This window comes from Lipotes vexillifer, unplaced genomic scaffold (assembly GCF_000442215.2).
Source record: "Lipotes vexillifer unplaced genomic scaffold, Lipotes_vexillifer_v1.1 scaffold263, whole genome shotgun sequence".
Lineage (NCBI taxonomy): Eukaryota > Metazoa > Chordata > Mammalia > Artiodactyla > Lipotidae > Lipotes > Lipotes vexillifer.
The window spans coordinates 3663113-3669721 of NW_006796752.1; positions in this window are offsets into that span (position 1 = coordinate 3663113).

Sequence of the window (6609 nt, forward strand, 5' to 3'; positions counted from 1 at the left end):
TCAGGGAAGACAATTTTTCCACGGACGGGGGTGAGGAGGGTGGGGATGGTTCGGGGTGGGTAACACAAGCCATGGGCAGCGGCAGATGAAGCTTCTTTCGCTTGCGGCGGCTCACCTCCTGCTGTGCGGCCTGGTTCCTAAGAGGCCAGGGCCTGGTACTGGTCCGCAGCCTGGCAGCTGGGGACCCCTGCTCTAACCCATGTGATTGTTTTCTGTGTATTTCTAGTTCTGCAGAAACAAGCAACACAAGGGGCTCTTTTTTGAACAAGGCACTGGTCATGCCTCAGAACCCGTGGAAGTGAAGTTCCTTTGCAATGAAGTCAGTGCAGTCAAATAAAAAAAAGGGGAGGGATTCAAGAATCATGCAAAAATACAGTTGATGGGAACCATATGTCAGGGTGGCCACGTTCCAGTAAACCAGGCAAGTGCACAGCTGCGTTGGACCTAAATTCCTCTGCCCCCAACTTCTATTTTGTCCACAGGGTAACTAAAGGTAAACAGAACCAACCTTTATTCCCACTCCCCACCAGAAGTGACCCTGAGTCTCCAGTGTGTCTGTCTCACCCCATCTCATCGTCTGCTGCTGTCTGAGCGCTCCTGGCTCTCAAAAGTAGACAGTGCCTGATAGTAGTCATTTATGCTTGTTGACTGATAGATCAATTTTAGCAGATGAGTTTCAGTCACTGTGACACCTCAATCAGTCACTTTAAACCCCTCATCTCCAGCTGAAAAAGGAGAAATCCTTAGCTTTACGCAAAACTAAAGGAACTGTAGGCATCAGTCAGCAGGTGCTGAGATGTATTTGCTATGGGGATAGGTTCCTGCCCTCACCCCAAATTCTGATTTATTGATCAGGGGCTGCTGGGCCTGGGCATTCAGGCTTTTAAAATCTCCCCTGTAGATGTAAAAGGACAAGCACTGTATGATTCCACTTATATGAGGTACCCAGAGTAGCCAGATTCATAGAGATGGAAAGTAGAATGGTGGTTGCCAGGGACTGGGGGAGGGGGGAATGGGGAGTTAGTGTTTAACGAGGATGGAGTCTCTGTGTGGGAAGATGAAAGAGTTCTGTGGATGGATGGTGGTGATAGTTGCACAACAGTGTGAATGCACTTAAAGCCACTGAACTGTATCCCTCAAAATGGTTAAAGTGGTACATTTTATGTTATGTATTTTCTACCACAATTTTTTTAAAAGTGAAAAGCAAATTCTCCCTTGGTGACTGTAATTTGCAGTCAGGCTGAGAACCACCTTACACTATCTGATCTGCAGTTACTGTCAGAAGGGCGGGTCCTGCCCTCTTGCTCGAGCTGGCTTCCTACACCCCTGGGAGGCTCAGCTGGGCACTGTTCTGGTTTTAACTCTTGCTGCTGCTGGGTGGGAGGTGGGTGCAAAGAAGTTTCACTTTTCTCTTTTGCTTTGCGATTTGGTCCGTTCACTACCCAAGACTGGCCCCAGAGAACCCCTCCGTGCCCTCTGCAGCATTTCTGCATAGGTGGCTGGATGGCTACCCCTCTGCCAGCAGGGCTTCTTTTTTTCTGGTCCCTTTCCATACCTGTGGCTGGAACCTCCTCCCTCCCCTCTCTTTTTCCAGACTCGGATATGCTTGGTTTGCTTCAGTCCTGAAACCTGACTCATGCAGGTGTAACTCACACGGGAATAAACCTGCCAGTTAATGTCAAATAGAGATGCCTATGGGTGGTTCTTTGTATCTCCTCTAATGAAATGTCATGCTTATCTAGTTTGTGACCCAGATGCTAGTGGAGCATCACCCTATCTTTCAAAATGTAGGTGAAGTTGACTCATTGCCTACCCATCCCATACTCTCGGAAATCCAACTCTCTGTCCACGGCTCCTGAGCATTCCAGGGCCCCCATCAGACTCTGAGTGTGTGAATATGCTATAAACACGTTCTGCAGCAGCGCTGTTTGTTCTGTTTTTGTACTGCCCAGAGGGGAGGCTCAGCCACTTTCACTGATTCCCACCTCTACCCTTTAGAAAGCAACACGAAAGACACACAAAAGGCATTCATCTGTGCAGCAGGCTTTATTACAAGTGTGAGGATGATGATGGTAGGGGATTATATCATCCCAAAGCAAAACTCCCAATATTAGGTATTAGACATTTCTGTTCTTTAAAGTCCATCAGTAATATCTTAGGATTCTATTCTTATTAAGTCCTCAGACTGGCAAAACTAACCTAAGGTGTTAGAAGTCAGGATAGTGGTTAGCGTGAGGGGGAGTGACAGGAAAGAATCAGGAGAGGCTTCTGGGATTCTGGTACATTTCTATTTCTTGACTGGCTGCTGGTTACACAGGTGATTTGGGGGAAAGCTATTGAGCTGCACACTTGCAATTTATCCACCTTTCTGCATTTTTGTTATGCTTCAATAAAAGAAGAAGTCAGTCCACAACCTCATGTCCAGACATGTTGCTCAGTCCTCTCTCTCCGTCCAGACCCTGTCCGGATCAGCAGAAAGAATCTGCATCCCCACACCCAGCATCTGCCTCCTGGAAGTTGGTTTTGCTTTTGACCTGTTGGCAGTGTTTTCAAAAAAGACAGAGAGAAATGCAGACACACAAGCATGTTGTCAATGATGCAGAGACAGCTCTGCACATACTCTTCTTCCTAAGTATCACTGTCACAATCATGCCAGTGATAACTGGAAAGACTCGTCCAGGTGCCCAGGGCCAGGGTGTCCATTGGCCCACCCTGATTCCCCACACTCGTCCATATCAGCCTACCCTCTAGAAACCCTAAGCCTCCAGAAAGGCCCGGAAACCACCTCCATACAGTGAGACAGACAGACAGGTCCTGAAGCCATCCCAGGAGCTAAACAACCCCAGAAAACAAGAACATGATTCACGGGATAGGCAATCAAACTGTTGCTCTCAGGACACTATAGTCTGTCCACGTGTGGGCATCGTCCAAGGACAGGTCTGAGTCAGGAGGCCCCATCCTGCAGCATGACCTCTGCCCTGAGCTTCTTGAGCTCTACCTCTGGGGCCTGCCAGGCATGGTGGGACCTGGCACCTGCCCTTCCAACGGAGGGGCAACAATGGTGCCAGAGGCTGCAGATGGTGCCGGCACGGTAGCCCCAAAGGCCAGGCGCCAGCAGCAGAAGGTGGTGAGGAAGCTCAGGGTCTCCAGTGGGCAGGAGGCGCATCATCACACACAACTGCAGCAGCCAGGTGGCTGATCAACATGCTGTTCGTGCCCTGAACACCAACACCAAAGGCCTCAGCTGCCCAGCCCGTCTTCATGTGCCTCTCTGCCAGCCACGCCCAGTTCATTACGACCCCACATGCTCAGCAAGAAGAACACAGTACGCTGCTGCCCTGATGTATGGAGAAGGACCAGCGCCTCAGCCTCTTCTTAGTCCTCTGTTGCCATCTGCTTTATCCTTGAAAAACAGAAGGACTTAGCACGGCTGGTGTTAAGAAGTCCTCTTCCAGGGGTTCCGGCTGCCACTACCTCTGCCCTCATGTCTCTCAGTAGGACATGGGCCCAGCAGGGTAGGGACACCAGCCCTAAGGACAAGAGCCCAGGGGTCTTCACAGGGGACAACTGCCCCTTCCATCCCACCAGGAGGAGTCGGACGACGGCCCAACGATTGGTGAACAGGTAGGCTTACCTCTCAGGTAGGTGCTCCCGGGGGCAGGAGGCGGTGCCTCAGTAATACCACTTTGCTCCCTGTGCTTTCACCGGTGCCTCTGTCTGCCCGGCATTAAGCTAATGCACGAGAACGCGACATGACCTGACAACTGTGTTTGTTATTACAATTGTGGTACCAGCACACCAGGTTTCACCAGTCTGGGACTACAAGTCCAGTCTGATTAACACGAGTGTCCACGTATTAGTGGCTCTTTGCCCCCAACATTTGCAAGGTCACAGAGAGTCTATGGATCTTGCACAGTTTGTCTTCTGTGGAGTCTCGTCTGCCAAGAGTCAGCTCTGGTTACTGCTCTGTCAGCAGGTTGCTGGTCAGGTGTAGATGTACTATTGCCCAAGCTGCGCGCGGGGCACTGATGCTGCAGCTGCCGCCCTCAGCGGCCCGCCAGGGATGCTGTAGCCTGCTGGGCTGTAGGCTTCCAGCCCTGTCTTGACCTGTGATGCTGCCATTGCTGTGGGGAGCCCACTCTTGCTGCTGGCTGAGCTGGGTCTCTGGGGCTGGGGCTCCGAAGGCAATGGCCTCGACAGCTAGGAGGGGTCCTGGTCTTGTTGGTTTAGGTCTCTGGCAGTTCTCCGCAGGGACTGATGCTCGGGTCAAGTGAGGTGGCAACAGCTCTTCTTCCACTGGAGGGGGACCCCGCAGGAAGTTTCTTTGAGCTCTGTGGGGCTTTACTGTTCTGTGAGGCCACTCTCCTAGGTCCTCCACCTAGACTGTCTTCTCAAAGTGTACACCTGTGGTTGTGGGAGGCTGGATGGGGAGGAAGGCTGAGGACCAGCCTCCCAGTTTTTCTGAAGCCACTATCATGTGGACCCTCAGGGTCTGAAGATGAGTGGCAAATATCCTTTGTAGCAAATATTCTCTTTAGTGTCATACTGTTTCGTCTTACAGTGGCTCTTGTCAAGGATTCCAGGGTGTCAGTGATCTCTGAACCCTGACTACTACCAAAGTTCAAGTTCTTATTTTTCCAGACATACCTCACGCCCACACAGTTCAGGGACACAGATGGGTAGAGGAGAGGAGGAGCTTAGTGGACATAGTGACTCTGTTTGTCTGCTCAGTATTTGAACCCCCTTCCTCTACGTTAGGAATTCCCCACCTAATGGGTAGGTAGCGGGGAGGGCCCAGATCCCCACAGGGACCTAGAAATGCTAGGTTCGTCCTTCATGGCCTCCCTTGGAGCGGGCACAGGCCTTACACAACTGCCCTGGACTCTGCCTTGGCTCTTAGCCCTCAGAATGACTCCTATAATAAACCTTCTTTCTAGTTACATCTGCCAGAGCCAGTTTTTGTGGTTTGTGGCTAAGAACCCTGCCTGAGGCAAGGGGTTTCATCTCTACCTGAGCCCAGCCCCACCCTATTGCTTAAAGATACGTTTCCTTGTCTCTTTTCCTCCCTTCCTTTCTCCCTCCCTTTCTGCCCTCCTTTCTATTATGAAGGGACTCTTCTATTCTTTTTCCCTTGAGCTCATCTTAGAATTGACCCAGCGTGGCTGCCTCAGACCCTGAGTTGCCTCTCTGGAGATCCTTAGCTCCAGTTCCTTAGTTCCTTAGCTCTGGAGTGGCCTTTCTGAGCCTCGTGGGGGCCAAGGCCAGCCCCTGCTGAGCTCCAGCCACACAGGGGTCTTGTCACTGCTACACAGGCCTTGCTTTGGGGATGATTCAGCCCCCCAAAGACCCAAGCCTAGTCTTTGTACACCTGCGGAGGTGAGAGCCACGAGTGGGCGTGGACAGGGACTTGCACTAGAGGCAGAGCTGAGGCTCTTTTCCTGTGGTTGGCCTGCCTTGCTATGGGAACTTAATCGACAAGAGAGCACCACAAATCTAAGAGGAAAGGACGGATTGTTTAGCAGGTGATGTTGAAAAAATAGACTCACTCTAGGGAGGAACATAAACATGGATCTCTGCCTAACACTACATACAAATGTGGACTCTAGATGGAGTTACGAGCTAGATGTGAAGGATAAAACGATCCAGTTAGCAGAAGACAGTGGAGGAAAATATTACATCCCAGGGGCATGAAAGAACTCTTTAAAGTTTCAAAAGCTCAAATCATATGGAAAATGATTAATTTATTTAATGAATTTGATTACATAAAATGAAGGAGCTCTGTTCTATAAAGGACATTATAGAAAAGTTAATAGGCAATGTGGAGTTTCCCTGGTGGCGCAGTGGTTAAGAATCCACCTGCCTATGCGGGGGACAGGGGTTTGAGCCCTGGTCCGGGAAGATCCCACGTGCCGCGGAGCAACTAAGCCTGTGCGCCACAACTACTGAGCCTGAGCTCTGGAGCCTGCGAGCCACAACTGCTGAAGCCCGTGCCCCTAGAGCCTGTGCTCCACAACCAGAGGAGCCACTGCAATGAGAAGCCTGTGCACCGCAATGAAGAGTAGCCCCCGCTCGCCGCAACTACAGAAACCCTGCATGCAGCAACAAAGACCCAATGCAGCCAAAAATAAATAAATAAAATAAATTTAAAAAAAAGTTTATCAAAAAATAGGCAATGTGGAATTGGAGAGGATATTTGCAATGTCTAAAACTGACAAGGTATTAAAATTATTCTAGACTATGCAAAGAAATACTGCTGATCAATAAAGAAAAAAATCCAGCAACTTCAATAGAAAAAATGAACAAAGGATGTGGACAAGCAAACAACAGAAGAGAAACCCAAGAAGCTACTAAGCATATGACAGGATGCTTAAAATCACTGATGGTCAGAAAAATGCAAATTCAATACTTCACAAGGTACCATTTGGCACCTATTAGACTGGCAACAATTAGAAAGCTGGGTAATGTAAGTTGGAGTGGATTTGGTAACACAGAAGTCAATCATGTATCACTGTTGGAAGTGTAGGTAGGTGCAGCTATTCTGGAAAGGAGTCTGGTTCTACTTTGTCAAATTGAGTCCCACGTGAGGACGCTCTATAACCTAGCATTCCT